This window comes from Scyliorhinus torazame, chromosome 12 (genome assembly GCF_047496885.1).
Source record: "Scyliorhinus torazame isolate Kashiwa2021f chromosome 12, sScyTor2.1, whole genome shotgun sequence".
Classification (NCBI taxonomy): domain Eukaryota; kingdom Metazoa; phylum Chordata; class Chondrichthyes; order Carcharhiniformes; family Scyliorhinidae; genus Scyliorhinus; species Scyliorhinus torazame.
The window spans coordinates 64,854,901-64,872,503 of record NC_092718.1 but is presented as its reverse complement, the minus strand read 5'-3'; the positions used below and the strand labels follow the sequence as shown (position 1 = coordinate 64,872,503).

The 17,603-nt window shown below is 44.8% G+C and overlaps 1 protein-coding gene and 1 pseudogene across 1 annotated transcript in view; both read left to right on the top strand.

The window, feature by feature from the left end:
• adamts17 (ADAM metallopeptidase with thrombospondin type 1 motif, 17) overlaps nt 1-17,603 on the top strand; it is a 654,840-nt gene that overhangs the window by 107,796 nt on the left and 529,441 nt on the right. The gene's annotated exons all lie outside the window — the stretch shown is intronic.
• Nucleotides 2,494-3,623, top strand: LOC140387300 (thyroxine 5-deiodinase-like; annotated as a pseudogene).

The window sequence follows — 17,603 nt, the reverse complement described above, 5'->3', positions numbered from 1 at the left end:
CAGTAATTGGTCAGATTGAATTTGTCCTGCTTTTTGTGTTCAGGCCATACCTGGGCAATTTTTCACATTGCCTGGTAGATGTCAGTGTTGCAGTTGTACTGGAATGGCTTGGCTAAGGGCGCAGCTAATTGCCCAGCACAAGTCTTCAGCACTATTGCTGTAATGTTGCCAGGACCCATAGCCTTTGCAACTTCAGGTGCCTTCAACCATTTCTTGTATTATGTGGAGTGAATTGAATTGGCTGAAGATGTGATGCTGGCGATTTCAGGAGGAGGCCGAGATGGATCATCTACACTTCTGTTTGAAGGTTGGTGCAACTACTTCAGCCTTGTCTTTTGTACTGATGTGCTGGGCTCCCCTGTCAGGGGATGTTGGGGCCACTTGTGGACCTTCCTCCTCCATTTGGTAGAACTGCAGAGGTTAGATTTGATCAGTTGGTTGTGGAGTTGCTTACTTCTGTATACCACTTGCTACTTTTATTGTTTTGTGTGGAAATAGTCATGTGTTGTAACTTCACCAGGTTGGCAATTCATTTTTCAGTATGCCTGGTGTGGGTCCTGGCATGCCCGCATATGCACTCTTCGTTGAATCAGGATTGACCCCTGACTTGGTGGTCATGGTAGAGTGGGGTATATGCTGGGTCACAAACAAAGAACAAAGAAATGTACAGCACAGGAACAGGCCCTTCGGCCCTCCAAGCCCGTGCCGACCATGCTGCCCGACTAAACTACAATCTTCTACACTTCCTGGGTCCGTATCCTTCTATTCCCATCCTATTCATATATTTGTCAAGATGCCCCTTAAATGGCTCTATCGTCCCTGCTTCCACTACCTCCTCCGGTAGCGAGTTCCAGGCACCCACTACCCTCTGCGTAAAAAACTTGCCTCGTACATCTACTCTAAACCTTGCCCCTCTCACCTTAAACCTATGCCCCCTAGTAATTGACCCCTCTACCCTGGGGAAAAGCCTCTGACTATCCACTCTGTCTATGCCCCTCATAATTTTGTATACCTCTATCAGGTCGCCCCTCAACCTCCTTCGTTCCAGTGAGAACAAACCGAGTTTATTCAATCGCTCCTCATAGCTTATGCCCTCCATACCAGGCAACATTCTGGTAAATCTCTTCTGCACCCTCTCTAAAGTCTCCACATCCTTCTGGTAGTGTGGCGACCAGAATTGAACACTATACTCCAAGTGTGGCCAAACTAAGGTTCTATACAGCTGCAACATGACTTGCCAATTCTTATACTCAATGCCCCGGCCAATGAAGGCAAGCATGCCGTATGCCTTCTTGACTACCTTCTCCACCTGTGTTGCCCCTTTCAATGACCTGTGGACCTGTACTCCTAGATCTCTTTGACTTTCAATACTCTTGAGGGTTCTACCATTCACTGTATATTCCCTACCTGCATTAGACCTTCCAAAATGCATTACCTCACATTTGTCCGGATTAAACTCCATCTGCCATCTCTCCGCCCAAGTCTCCAGACAATCTAAATCCTGCTGTATCCTCAGGCAGTCCTCATCGCTATCCGCAATTCCACCAACCTTTGTGTCGTCTGCAAACTTACTAATCAGACCAGTTACATTTTCCTCCAAATCATTTATATATACTACAAAGAGCAAAGGTCCCAGCACTGATCCCTGTGGAACACCACTGGTCACAGCCCTCCAATTAGAAAAGCATCCTTCCATTGCTACTCTCTGCCTTCTATGACCTAGCCAGTTCTGTATCCATCTTGCCAGCTCACCCCTGATCCCGTGTGACTTCACCTTTTGTACTAGTCTACCATGAGGGACCTTGTCAAAGGCCTTACTGAAGTCCATATAGACAACATCTACTGCCCTACCTGCATCAATCATCTTAGTGACCTCCTCGAAAAACTCTATCAAGTTAGTGAGACACGACCTCCCCTTCACAAAACCGTGCTGCCTCTCACTAATACGTCCATTTGCTTCCAAATGGGAGTAGATCCTGTCTCTAAGAATTCTCTCCAGTAATTTCCCTACCACTGAAGTAAGGCTCACCGGCCTGTAGTACCCGGGATTATCCTTGCTACCCTTCTTAAACAGAGGAACAACATTGGCTATTCTCCAGTCCTCCGGGACATCCCCTGAAGACAGCGAGGATCCAAAGATTTCTGTCAAGGCCTCAGCAATTTCCTCTCCAGCCTCCTTCAGTATTCTGGGGTAGATCCCATCAGGCCCTGGGGACTTATCTACCTTAATATTTCTTAAGACACCCAACACCTCGTCACGAGGTTGCACATTGTGGTCAAGTACAATTATGCTGCTGCTGATGGAACACAGCACCTCATGAATGCCCAGTTTGGGCTGCTAGATCTGTTTGAAATTTGTCCCATTAAGTATGATCATAGTGCCGCACAACATGATGGATGGTTTCCGCAATGTGAATGCTGGACATGGTCTCCACCAGGATGTCGTGCTGTTGGAGCAGCTCTCATGCAGCTCCTATTTAAAGGTTTTAATATTCACCGCTCGATTACTGCTGAGGGACAAGGCCACTGAGCCTTAACTTTTCGGAGCGACATCTGACCCCCATTCATGGTGCGACTCAAGTCTTTCCAATTGGTCACCACCCAATATGCCGAAATTGCAGACTTTCTCTTGGTCTACATCGGGAAGCCTATCCTCCTGATGGCTGTGTCCACACCGATGCCCTCTGTGATATCCCACGGCACCGTTCTCTGGAAGACCGACTGAAAACAGCTCCTCTGCTAAACAATGAGAGCTCCGGCTACTTTGTGGTCGCCAACACCTTGGACAACTCTTCCAATGTTGCCTATGGTGCTTACGTTTGAAAGGCAGCGTGCACCATGGAATCAGAAATTAGCGTATCAATGAGGGAGGGGACCAGAAGGATATGAGATCTCGGAACTCAGACTGTGGTTTGAGCAGAAAGATTGTGGTTTGAACAATATAAAAATCAGAGCCATGATTCGAGCACTGTCCCGATAGAAGGGTGAAGGAACTCAATGCACTGAACTTGTAGAAAGGTTAATATATTTTGAACATGACTCTACGTCCATGCATGGATTTCCTCCGGGTGCTACAATTTCCTCCCTCAGTCCAAAGATGTGCAGGTTAGGTGGATTGGCTGTGATCAATTGCCCCTTAGTGTCCAAAGATGTGCGGGTTAGGTTGTTTTACGGGGATAGGCCTAGGTTATGGTGCTCTTTCAGAGGATCGGTGCAGACTCGATGGGCCAAATGGCTTCCTTCTGCACTGCAGGGATTCTATGGATTCTGTTCGACGCAATGTTTATTACTGAACAAACTTGTGAAACGTGTCGTTTCTTTGTCAACTACGGTCAATATGACTGCATTCCAAGTATACTGCGAAATACTATATCATTTGTGTTTTTTTAATACTTTAACTGGCTTGAAAAGTGAGATAAAGCAAAGATGGAAATTTACAGATACTCTTGACGCTTCTTTGTGAAAGACCGTTTTTGAATGGACATTGTGCGAGAACACCGTACCTGATGTGACAAGTGTTCGAGAAATGGTGAACCTTGTATGCGAGATCAACACTGTATTGCGTGTGATGAAAAATGTTTTGAAATTGTTGACTTTGCAGATAGATTGTATTTTATTTGAAATCAGACACTTCGATTACATTTTATAATAAATGTCTTAAAAAAACACTCAATTTGTTTTGTTCCTCATACCAGCTGTTCCTCGTACCAGCTGTAACTACATAATTAAGAGTTGATTATAGTTTTGGGTGTGGACAAGCAGAAGGCGGAACATCTTTTGAAGTATTCCTAGAGCAGTACTTCTGTATTCGCAACCCGCTCCGATGGAAACTTCTATTATCCTTCAATATCTGTAAAGTCGCACAGAAACAGACATTATAAACATGCAAAGTTGAGCGGCAGGAAAAGACCAGGGGCGAGATTCTCCGATTCCCCCGCCGGGTCGGAGAATCGCCGGGGGCTGGCGTGAATCCCGCCCCCGCCGGTTGCCGAATTCTCCGGCACCGGAGATTCGGCGGGGGCGGGAATCGCGCCGCGCCCCCACAATTCTCCGGCCCGGATGGGCTGAAGTCCCGCTGCTAGGATGCTTGTCCCGCTGGCGTGGATTGAACCACCTACCTTACCGGCGGGACAAGGCAGCGCGGGCAGGCTCCGGGGTCTTGGGGGGGGCGCGCGGGGCGATCTGGCCCCGGGGGGTGCCCCCAAGGTGGCCTGGCCCGTGATCGGGGCCCGCCGATCCGCGGGCGGGCCTGTGCCTTGGGGGCACTCTTTTCCTTCCGCCTTCGCCACGGTCTCCACCATGGCGGAGGCGGAAGAGACTCCCTCCACAGCGCATGCGCGGGGATGCCGTGAGCGGCCGCTAACGCTCCCGCGCATGCGCCGCCCGGAGATGTCATTTCTGCGCCAGCTGGCAGGGCACCAAAGGCCTTTTCCGCCAGCTGGCGGGACGGAAATTACTCCGGCGCGGGCCTAGCCCCTCAAGGTTGGGGCTCGGCTCCCCAAGATGCGGAGGATTCCGCACCTTTGGGGCGGCGTGATGCCCGACTGATTTGCGCCGCTTTTGGCGCCGGTCGGCGGACATCGCGCCGATACCGGAGAATTTCGCCCCAGCTGCTGCATCAATCCTGCCCACCACCTCCCATTACTTTTGGTAAATTTTGTCGTGGTTCGATACAACTGAAGTGACTCGCCCGGCTATTTCAGAGGGCATTGAGGAATCAACCACATTGATGTGGGTCTGGAGTCAGAGTAGGCCAGATCAGGTAAGGACGGCAGATTTCCTTCCCTAAAGGACATTAGTGAACCAGGAGGGTTTATATGACCATTGACAATGGTTCCATGGCCACTATTACCGAGATAAGATTTTTAAAAAAAAATTCAAATTGATGAACTGAATTTAAATTCCACCAGCTGCCGTAGTGCAGTTGTTAGTCTGGACCTCTTGATTATTAGCCCACTATATCACCACCTCCCCTAAAATATGACCATTATTTTATCTTGAAATTTGACCAATCTCCTGGCCTACCATTAACCGTTGCATATTTTAGTGTCTCTTTCAATTTGACACTATTCTGAACTTCCTTATTCAATCTTGGATGATGCTTCCTTTTCAAAGACTTTTCCTTTCTCATTGGGATAAATTTTTGCTGAGAGTTAATAAGTATCTCCTTAAAAGTCTGCCACTACATCCTTACTGGCCTAACTGGTTAATCTAGTTTCTTAATTCAGTTCAGCTAGATCCGCATTTATACCCGTATAATTACCTTTGGTGGTCTTAGACTCACACTGCTCTCTTCAAACTGAACATGAATGTTATGATTGCTGTCAGCTCGAGGCTCCTTTACTATGAGATTATTGTTTCTCTTTAATCCACCAACATAGACTTCAGCATCCCTGGTTATATGTGTACAGTGCTGCCGGGAATGTGGTGGTGGGACAGCTGCAGATTGTGTGGCGACCTAGTTAGGATGGCATTCCTTGAACCAGCTCTGTTAGGCCACGTTCCTCTGATAGATGTGGCTCCGAATCTGCCTCTCCTTGAAGTGTGGATAAGTGAGGTAACCTTTTACCTGCTCTAGGCAAGTGTTTTAGGGTCAGTGGTGGAGTTCCCTGGTGGGTGTGGCCTTACTCTCTTGCTGAAAAATCCAAATACCCAAACTACAGAGAATTCACCCTTTTATGATTCCTGGATAGGAATTATATGTAGCAAGCTGGCAGCCATGTTAGAGTCCTACACTGGTCAAAGGTTATGCCCTATACAGTAAAAAGCTTTGAAAATATATAATTAATCGTTGAACCCTTTTATGCCATGATAATCTCGGGATGTGCCTTGAGTACCAATGGTAACTTTATCAGTTAATCTGGAGGGTAGTACAAGTTGCACACTGGATTTGGTAAGACTAATTTCCATGTGGTGCGTTTTACAGGACGATTACATTCAAAACGTGACTCTAATTGGATCAGTGGTTCCCAGATGTGATTCTCTAATGCAGGGTTTTTCAAAGTTAGGGTTGCGACCCATGGACGGGAGTTGGGAGGGTTGTGGATTGATCGGTCAGGGCATTCCAGATCGCGGGGGAAGCGCAAACGGCTGCAACCGGCTTTTAAAAATGCTGGCCGTGACTGACTTTTGAAAATGCTGACCACGACCGGCTTTCAAGAATGCCAGCTGTCCTGCACGTGTGTCCCCTCAGACGGAACCGACAGTGCACAGGCCTGGAGCCCAGCGGGACAGATCACCCCGTGAGGTCAGTGCACTGTCCCAGGACCAAATTTCTTTTTAAAAGTGATGGCGTCTTTCCACCAGAAGCGGTGGCAGAGAGCAGATCACACATCCTGTATGGCTGTGCTTTGGGTGTGAAATCACGGAGGAGAGATTCCTCTATTTTGTAGCTGCCAGCGAGAAAGCAACAGGACTGTGAAGAGCTGAAGATGGATCATTTTGTAAGAAGGAAGAGAGAGCGAGAGACACAAACAGCCAGGATTTCACAACTGAATCTGCTGGAGAGAGCTGCTCAAGAGAGTCTACGGCAGGACAAAGCAATGTTGATGTGAGCTGGAGTCAGAGCTCCAGGGCCTCTGGTGAACTTCCCATTGAGAAGAAACTGAAATGGGAACAAAGCAGTATTAAGATCATTTCTGGAGGTATGGGTATGCTAATTGTGCCAATGCAAATCAGGATGCAAAGCCCATGTGTGTTACATGCAGGGAAGTATTAGCAAATGAGAGTTGGATGCTAACTATATCTTATCTGCAGACATCTTTTCAATTCTAAATAAACAACCTCAAATTGCAAGGGAAGAATGATGATTGCTTTTACCACTGCGAAGAAATAGATGCTTTCCAAAAGTCATTGAAAGTTTGGCAAGTGCGAGTACATGTTCTCCACACTGCTACGACACATTGAAGAAAGCAATATGGTAGGGGAACTGTCAATATTCAGTCGCAGCTGGCTGTGCTGATCAGCTTTTGTCGCTACTTTCCACTGGAGAAGTTTCAGATTTTGAAAGAGAAGAGGTGGGTGAAAAATCCTTTTGTTTGAGACCTCAGAGTCAATTATTAACTTACAGCTGATTCCAAATGAAGAGACTGAACTTCTGCGCCTCACCTGTGACAGCACATTAAAAACATGGCACAAGTCCATGAGGCTGTCAGCATTCTGGACTAGCGTCCCCAAGGAGAATCCAGTGCTGAGTAAAACAAGCATTGTTGCTTTTGCCCTTCACAATGACCTACATGTGAGAGGTTGAAATTTCTATTCTCACAAAGATGAAGACAGCACAAAGGAACTGGCTGAAGTCTGCACCTGATATGCGCATTGCCCTCTCCTCCTATGAGTTTGATTAGACTGCGATCGTGAGGACCAAGCCGGCTCACTTGTTGCATTAAAGGTAAGCGAAAATGTTATGTTGCGAAGGTCAGCCAGTGTGGGTCCCAAAGGTCAGCTGGTTGGTAAAAGTGGGCCCCGGGGAAAAAAAAGTTTGAAAAACACCGCTCTAACGGATCCAAAACTAATTCCATAATCCCATTGCCCTTTGCTTAAAACATTGTTGGAGCTGAAGATAATTAAATTCATACACAATTTAATTGAGTTCTTCAAGTGACATTATTCACAGGATGAAACACATGATCCCTCGAGAATTAAAAGAGATGACTTTGATGGAGAAATCTGACATTGCTGTTTTCTAGTGTTTGGATAGTGAATAGCATTCTAATTGTTTGGCTGAAGAGGAAACTTATCGATTCTGTGCCGTTTTTAATATAGTTTTGTGTTCTTGGTGTTGCGGAACCAATATAGCTGTGAGGCCTGGGTGTGGATTATTTACTGCATTTCACTGGATTGCTTTAAAGGCACTTTGGCATATTTTAACGGATTGTAGAAAATCCATGTCCTCAATGCTTTGTTTCATTCATTCTTCCCTAAATTGTTATACATTTTTGGGGTGTGGGTGATACTATTAAAGTTTCTATGTGCCATGCATTTGATGTCCTAAGGGCATTAAGAGCTGAGCACTTGGGCTCGGATTTTGCAGTAGGAATCTCAGTGATGCTCACTGTTAATAAGGGTAAATTGCACAATATCTCCTGGCATTTGCACATGAGCAGTTGAACACATCTGGAAGTTCCCGTTTGACTTGCCTTGTTCCTACTCCAAGTCTGGCTTGGCGACACTGGTACCTCACTGATAGATTCAGTGTTAAAATACGTGTAAGGCCATGAACTTACTGTCATTGCCCACTAGCTGCTCACTCAACTCGTCACACAGTCAGGACTTCATTTGGACGGACGTAAATTCATTTTTAATAGTGTAATAATAGGTCTTAATTTCTGATGAACAAGCTCTCTGGCCCTGAAAAATTAATTTTACAAGACTGGTGGAGTGTCATTTTTGCAAAATGTCTTTATTGGAGACAAAAATTAAAAGTTAATATAATATGTTTTTACTTGGCCTCATCTCTCAATCTCATTTTGCCTTCCCTCACTTTATTTTGATTTCTGCACATGAATATTTCAATCCATGTGCTTGCCCAAACGTCACACCGCACCCCAACGTCAGCGCAAATAGTCGGTAGATCCTGGGTCAAGCCTCCCACGGGCTTCCCGGCAGCCACGATGCCTCAGGGGATCTACCCAAGTCCCACGAGGTGTTGGAATTAGGAACCCGCCCACAATGGGCGGGTCCAAGCCCCGCTCACATAGGTAGGCCTTAAATCTACTTACGGCCTACTTACCTGGTATCTACCAGCCTTCTGGGAACTACTCGATTCTCAGGGAGGCTGCAACCGGGCGCTGGTCCACACAAATGTGGATCGGGGGAACGGCACCCGGGGGGGCCTCTTAGGTCATCGGAGGCCCCTGGAGGCCACAGGTAGGGCAGGGTGGCCCTTTGGCATTCTGGAATGCGAGCACCTTGGCATTGGCACTGTAGCACTGCCATCCTGGCACTGCCAACATGCCTGGGTGGCACTGCCAAGCTGGCAGGAACACTGCCAGGATGGCAGTGCAAGAGTGCCCAGGTGACACTGCCAAGGGTCAGGGCCCGAGGTGGGGGGGGGGGGGGGGTGCCATGCTCATGAAAGGACGGTGGAGGGAGGAATGAAAGTTGGAGGGAGGTATGAAGGGTGGAGGGGGGGTATGAAGGGTAGAAGGGGGGTGTGAAGGGCGGACAGCGTGCAGGGCAGGTAAGAAGGGATCTCCTGGGAGGTTGGGGTGGTGGCGGGTGGGTGTCCTGGAAAGGGAAGGCTGTGAGGGGGGCCCCCCCAGGGACCCCTTAGCGGGGTTGCCCTCACTTGGGGTGTGTGTGTGGGGTAGTGCCCATTGTGTGGCCGGTGACATTACCCATGGGTGGGGGTATGGCTGACCCAGAAGCTCACTCAGAGGTCGGGGCACCCTTTCAAAAAAGCGACCCAATCTCAGTGTCCAGCTTCCCAGTGATGAAAAGATTCTAAGTGGAGGCGACACCAGTGAGAAACTCCCCAGGGCTCAATAACGTGACTAAGTTTTGTCGTAAAGCAATGGGGAGCTTGCCAGCAGAGCCGGCGGGAAACTCCCTGAAAAACCCGCCACAAATAACACTTCGAACCATTTCCGTTAAATCACACCCTATATTTTTAGACGCCAATTGTCTCAATACATTTGATTGATTGAAGCGATGCACTTGCCTTCTGCTCAGTTGCTGAAAATTCCCTGTAGGGGGACACTGCATCGATAAAGAACGCTAAATATCACTTGTTACTGCTCATAAGGCCATGAAACGTTTACGAGCAGCTTTGTGTGAGGTGAATTGCAAGCATCCTTCACCACTGCCCGCAAAATCCTAGCTACAGCGTGGAACTAGAATTGGGATTCAGGGTGGCTGAATTTTTTTGTTTGTGTGAACAACATTAGTCAAAGAGCTGGAAATTTATGACGGCTTTAAATTGTGATTTTCCTCTCACGTGGTCCGAGCTCCAGATTCCTGGTTGGCAGCTTACTACTACGGAATTTGCCTGTGGATTGTACATTCAATATCAAAGCCTTGCGAGCAACCTTCCTGCTGAGAATGTCACTGTTGACAGAAAAACTATTTTCTGAATGAGTGAAAAATGCTGAAACAGTTACCTTGTTTAGCAACTGTACGAATGAAATTATTCGATACACCTGAATGATTGACTTGTAAAAAGGCGACCTATGGTGAGCTATCAGTCAAGCAGATATGGAAGGATTGGTTAAAGAAATGCCTGTGAGTGAGTGATTGTATTAATGTTTGTTTTGTTACCTGTAAGGCAGGTAATCTGTGCTACTCAACTCAGTTACAGTAGAGGCTTTGGAAGAAGGCTCAAAGTCATCCAGAAGTTTTACAGAAGGTTGATTGAGCAACATAACTTAAATAACTGCATGCGTTCTTACTTTAAGAACTGTACTAGTAGAAAGGTTACAACTTTCCTATGCTCTACAACTAGGCCTGACCACACTAGCAGCACTGAGCTAAATCTCTGCCTCTTTTCTCCTCACAGTCTAATCAGCCCAAGAGACCAGAGGGCTGCTTGCGTCCCCCTTTCATTCAAGCCAGTGCTGCCCCCTTTCCATTACCCATCAGCCCCTTCTGTACATACCCATGTGTACATACTCATGATCACTACAAAATATAGCAGCTTGGAGAAAATGTGGCATAATGTTCAATGAGAAACATGAATAATAATCTTTATTAATGTCACAAGTAGATTTACATGAATATTACAATGATGTTACTGTGAAAATCCCCCAGTCACCACACTCCGGCTCCTGTTTGGGCACACTGAGGGCGAATTCAGATGTCCAATTCACCTGAAAAGTATGTCTTTCGGGACTTGTGGGAGGAAACCGGAGCGCCTGGAGAAAAGCCATGCAGACACAGAGATAACGTGCAGACTCCGCACAGACAGTGACCCAAGACGGGAATTGAACTCGGGTCCCTGGCGCTGTGAAGCAACAGTGCTAACCACATTGCTACCGTGGCTTACAAGTTTCAATGGTAGGGCAGTGAAGAGGTGGTATTCTATTGAGATGTGTGCTGAACAAAAATGAAAATTGTAGTATATTTAATTTTTACAGTGAGTACCTGAGCCAAGAGTGGATGTGAAAATGGATGAGAGGTTTTTTGTTGTAACAGCTGTTCAAACAATAAAGTCTGTAAGAACTCTAGACAGAACCTGCTTTAGCCCAAGATGGATGTGATGATTAAACGTTACATGACATGCAAAGCTGTACTTTGCCATTTCAGAGGCTGATGAATTTCAGACATTGACTTATAATCTACTTGTAACATAACTCCTTTTCATTAAGTTACAGTGTGGACAGGGCAAGAAATTAATGACAAGGTTGGCTCAAAACTGGTGACAACTTTAGTCGCCGGGTTTTTTTTTCACACTGGCTGGTCATTTTGTAATGTAGCTGATCAATTAGGACTCATCTCTGATTTTTACACCATAAGCTTTGCCTCTCAGTGATTGGTTGGAAAGTTAAAGTTTCCCATTTCTTATCACCTGTGGTCCATATCTGTGGATCGATCAGCGAAACTGGAAAAGTTGAGAGAGTGGGAGTGCAATTCAGAACAGTGGGAAATTGCTTAAAGTGAAAGCAAGCAGCTAAATTGTCCAGCCCGATTCATCGACTGAGACATTGGCTAATTGGTAATTCAGTGTCATTTGAACCAGAGCTGTTACTTTTTATGGGTATCGCCAACCTGTTAAATTTGAAGTGCAGGTTTTAAAAGCTGTTGCGTAGTTCGTGCTACACAAGGAGATGATTTTTAAATTGAATTCTTGAATAGTTCCGATTCAATTCTTTGCACTGCAGTAATTTGTTTAAACAAACGAACCTTGATGTTGTCAATTTCCCACAAGGACCCATGCAGTTTACAGATAGCACCACACTGGGGCTCAATCATGGTAGGAGGAATCTCAATTCTTTCCTGAAACTCGCCTACTTTCACCAATTGCAGCACTTAATAATTAATGTACCAGCTAAAATTAAACCCCCATTAAACAGATCTCACAAAGAATTTAATAAGCTCCAGGCAGGATTGTCTGTTTCGGAGACTGAGTGCTTCTGCCGACGGAGAAACGGGACTGTGTCCCACTTACGCGAGGAGTGTTGGCGAGATAGTATTCTCAGACCTTTATTGTGCAAAGTTCTGCATAGGGCGGATGTGCCGGTTCCCCTGCACCTATTGGTCTTGGGCTGTCAATTTTGAACGAGTGCCCTGATCCCAGTGTCCAGAGACAGGCCCCCCCTTTCCCCTATAATGCAAATATCGACCAACCTCCTCTTTCCCCCCCCCTCCCCCCAAGCTGACAAGGGGAGCAACCCCCACCCCACATCAAGGAGGGGCATCCTCTACCCATACGAGAAAAAACAGGTCACCCCCCCCTCCCCCCACCACAGCATGCATTCATGGGACTGACCCAACCTCCCCCCCCCCCCCCCCCCCCACCCAATCCCACCTGAACCCTTGGGTGACCCTCCCTCTGCAGCCTGGCAGTGGCAGAGAGGCACATAAGCACTGGGCTATCCCCTTCAACATCACCCCCCCCCCCCAGCCCGAGGTCCATCGTGCCATGACTGCGCTTGCCAATACGTGTACCAAAGCCCACCCAGTGGTGTCCCCACTGGGGAGGGGATTGGAGCATTAAAACACGGGGGGGGGGGGGGCTCAGAGATTTGGACTTCCAGCCACTTAATCGCATACAAATAAATGCACATCATGCCTCAGTTGTATAGAACCTGTCATGAAAATGTCGCTTTAAGAAATGTTTGGCTGCTCATGTTACTGCAGTGATGTCAGGGTGTGAGTGGAGCTGAGCTCTAGTTCTGCTTTTTAGTTTCACTTTGAGAAAAGCTTGGATGTGTCTGTCTTTGTGGTTTCGATTTTCAGTGTGTGCTGCAGCTGAAGTCAGCCAAAGCAGCTGTATTGTTGAGCTCTCTGCCATGAAGGACTATCTCTTAATCATTTGGTGAATTCAGAATTATAAATGTTTTCAGTATTGAATGTAAACTCTGATGTGCTTCTGTTTAAAGGTTTGTTAAGTCTTTTGGGTGTAAAAGGACAGCATACAGGTTACTTAGTGTGGTATTCTTTGGAGGTTATCTTTGAATTAATGGTTGCTAAGATATTCACTGTTTGTTTTAAAAAGGTTAACTTGAGTTCATAGAATAAACATTGTTTTGCTTTAAAAAAGAACTTTTCCATTTCTGAAGTACCACACTTGGTAGAGTGGGCCGTGTGATCCCCATACCACAATCTATTAAAAGTTGTGGGTCAGGTGAACTCCATGATACACTTTGGGGTTGTCTATACCCTTCCCCATAACAATTGGGGGCTCGAGGGGGATAAAAGTCTATCTATTGGATTGGCTCAGTGAACTTAAAGGCAGTGAGGGGTGAGCATATTGTGGTTGCTTTTCAGGTGTGGTATTCTAGTTTAAGTGAGGTATGTATTGTGGACAATGGCTCTTTCAGAGGCACTGAGGTTTTTGGATGTGGAAACGGTCACACACAGCACCTTACGGACAGAGACTAAAAGCAGACTGTTAGATTTGGCAAAAACATTGCAATTAACATTACCTGACAAAATGCGAAAAGATGAGATAATTATGGCGGTGGCTAAGCATTTAAAGTTGCCTGTGATACAGTTTGACTCATTGGAAATGGCAAAAATTCAGTTACAACTTAAACAAATGGAACATGAGAAAGAATTAAAGCAGCTTGCATATGAAAGAGATAGAGAGGAAAGAGAAAGGGAGATACAGAGCAGGGAAAAAGATAAAGAGAGGGCGATTGAACTTCAGAAAATGGCCATGAAACATGACAGTCAGTTAAAATTGCCAGGCTTAAAGGGAAACGTACAGTTGGATGATAGTGATGAGGATAGCGGGAAAGAGCGTCATGGTCGAAGGCTTGGTGGGGAACTATTTAAATATGTCCAAGCATTGCCAAGGTTTGATGAGAAGGAGGTAGAAGCCTTTTTCATTTCATTTGAGAAGGTACCTAAACAAATGAAATGGCCAAAGGACATGTGGGTATTATTGATTCAAACAAAGCTGGTAGGTAGGACGAGTGAAGTGTTTGCATCACTATCAGAGGAGGTATCTGAGACGTATGAGGAGGTGAAAAAATCCATCTTGGGTGCATATGAAGCTTACCGACAAAGGTTTAGAAATTTAAGGAAAGAATTTGGTCAAACATACATGGAGTTTGGAAAAGGCTCAAACAGAGTAATTTTGATAGGTGGATAAGGGCTTTGAAAATAGACCAAACGTATGAAGCTCTCAGAGAAATTATACTTTTGGAGGAGTTTAAAAATTCAATTCCTGATGTAGTGAGAACTCATGTGGAAGAACAGAGGGTTAAAACTGCGATATTAGCAGCAGAAATGGCAGATGATTATGAATTAGTTCATAAATCAAAGTTTGGTTTCTGACATCAGTTTCAGCCAGTGAGGGATAGAAGCTAGGGACATGAGAAATACTCAAGTGCTAGAGGTAAAGGTGATCTGATGGGAGATAATAAGGAGAGTGTACCTCAGACTAAAAAGAAATCCAGGAGGGTGGAAGAGACATGAAAAGATTCAAATGTTTTCACTGCAATAAACTAGGCCATGTAAAGTCACAGTGTTGGTGGTTGAAGAAAAGCACTGGGAAGGCTGATGTGGTAAAATAGGATACGACAGTGGGTTTTGTTAAAGTGGTAAAGGAAAGCCCAAGTGAAGCAAAGGAGGTGCAAAAGATTGTACAGACTGATCAAGAGGTGATTGAAAAGAAGGTGCCAGATGTCTTTAAAGAATTTATTTGTGTGGGTAATGTTTACTCGTGTATCAGGAGGAGCAGGTAAAGAAGTCACAATTTTAAGAGATACGGGAGCTAGTCAATCTTTAATGGTAAGAGATGAGGAGTTATATAGTTTGGGAATAATGTTGCCAGAAAAAGTGGTAATATGTGGAATTCAGGGTGAGAGGAGTATTATTCCATTATATAAGGGAAGGTTGGAAAGTCCAATGAAGCGTGGTGAAGTGGTAGTAGGAGTAATAGAGAAACTATCTTGTCCAGGAATACAGTTTATCTTGGGTAATAATATAGCGGATCGCAGGTGGGAGTGATGCCTACTGTGGTTGATAAGTCAGTGGAAAATCAGACAACTGAACAGTTGAAGGACGAATATCCTGGGATTTTTCCGGATTGTGTGGTAACAAGGTCGCAAAGTCACAGGTGAAGACGAGGAGAAATCAAAGAGTGAAGATGAAGTTGGGAGTGCAATTGTCAGAAACAATTTTTGATCAGATGGTTGAAAAAGAACAAGAACAGATGGAGGATGAGGCGGATATTTTTAGTTCAGGAAAATTGGTGGAGTTACATCAGAAAAATGTGGAAATAAAAGGAATTTATCAGAAAGCATACACGGAAGAGGAATCTGAGTGTATACCAGAGTGTTATTACCATAAAAGTAATGTCTTGATGAGAAATGGAGACCTTTATATGTGCAGGCGGATGAAAAGTGGGCAGAAGTTCATCAAGTAGTATTGCCGGTAGGGTATAGAAAGGAGGTGTTGCGAGTTGCACATGAGGTACCAGTAGGAGGTCATTTGGGAATAAGGAAAATTTGAGCTAAAATCCAGAAACATTTTTATTGGCCTGGACTACATAAAGATGTAGTTAAAATTTGTCACTCATGTCACACATGTCAAGTGATAGGGAAACCTCAAGCAGTGATAAAACTAGCACGCTTAATACCCATTCCAGCATTTGAGGAACGTTTTACAAGGGTCCTAATTGATTGCATAGGACCGCTTCCTAAAACAAAAAGTGGGAATCAATATCTTTTGACTATAATGGATGTGTCTACTAGGTTTCCAGAGGCCATTCCAGTACGTAATATTATAGCTAAAAAGATTGTGGGGGAGTAACTTAAATTCTTTACTAGATATGGACTATCCACAGAAATACAGTCGGATTAAGGAGCAAATTTTACCTCAAAGTTATTCAAAGAAGTTATGGATAGCTTAGGAATAAAACAATTTACATCAACTGCGTACCATCCAGAATCGCAGGGAGCGTTAGAAAGGTGGCACCAGACATTAAAGACAATGTTAAGCGCTTGTTGTCAAGATTATCCAGAGGATTGGGATAAAGGAATTACATTCGTACTGTTTGCAATTAGGGATGCACCTAATGAGTCAACCAAATTTAGTCCTTTTGAACTAATGTTTGGTCATGAGGTAAGAGGACCACTTAAATTGATTAAGGAAAAATTGGTGGGTGAGAAATCGGAAATTACATTCTTGGATTACGTGTCAAATTTTAGGGAACGATTAAATAGAGCAGGTGAATTGGCTAGACAACATTTGAAAGTTGCACAAAATGTGGTGAAACGGGTCGCGGACAAGAAATCCAAAGTTTGTAGATTTGCCAGTGGAGATAAAGTTTTAGTGTTGTTACCAGTGGTTGGTGAATCTTTAAAAGCTTGGTTGTGTGGACCTTATCAGATTGAAAGGAAATTAAGTGAGGTGAATTACGTGGTAAAAACACCAGATAGAAGAACGACTCACCGAGTTTGTCATGTGAATATGCTTAAAAGGTACTTTGAAAGGGAAGGAGAGAAAAAGGAAGAGGTTTTCATGATTCTAACTCAAAGTGACGGACCAAATCCAGATGACTGTGAATTTGACATGCCTCAAATTAAATTGGAAAACGAGGATGTTCTTAAAAATTGAGATAAATTGTTGAGTTACCTTCCAGAGGAAAAACGGACTGACCTGAAAGAGTTATTGATATCACATGGGCAAGTTTGTGGAGATAAATTGGGACGTACTAAAATGGCTATACATGATGTAGATGTGGGAAATGCTGTTCCAATCAAACAACATCCATAGGAGCTTAACCCTTTAAAATTGGCACAGGTTAGCAAAGAGATTGAGAGTATGCTTAAAAATGGCATAATTGAAGTGGGTTGCAGCCAATGGAGCTCACCCAAAGTGATGGTACCAAAACCAGATGGTACCCAACAGTTGTGTGTGGACTATAGAAAGGTTAATGCACTTTCAAGAACGGACTCTAATCCTATCCCACGTTTGGAGGATTGCATTGAGAAAGTGGGACAATCAGCTTTTATTTCCAATTTGGATTTAATTAAAGGTTACTGGCAGGTACCTTTATGTGAAAGGGCGAAGGAGATTTCAGCTTTTGTGACTCCAGATGGTATATACCAATTCAAAGTTATGCCATTTGGCATGAAAAACGCCCCAACCACATTTCAACGGTTCACTAACAAAGTTGTTTCAGGATTACCCAATTGTGACGATCTGGTAATTTTCAGCCAGACATGGAAAGGCCATTTAAAACATCTGATGGAGTTATTCGATCGACTTCAGGAGGCGGGTTTGGTAATAAACCTAGCCAAAAGTGAATTTGGAAAAGCCCAAGTCACTTTCCTTGAGGAGTTTTCAATATCTTCGAGACCAAGGGAAATAATGCAATTTCTTGGCATGAGTGGATGTGTGCAAAAGCTTTGTAGCGTCATTGCTCCACTGATGGACTTGCGTAAGAAACGTCAAAAATGTCAGTGGACTTTTGACATATATTTGACTGCCTG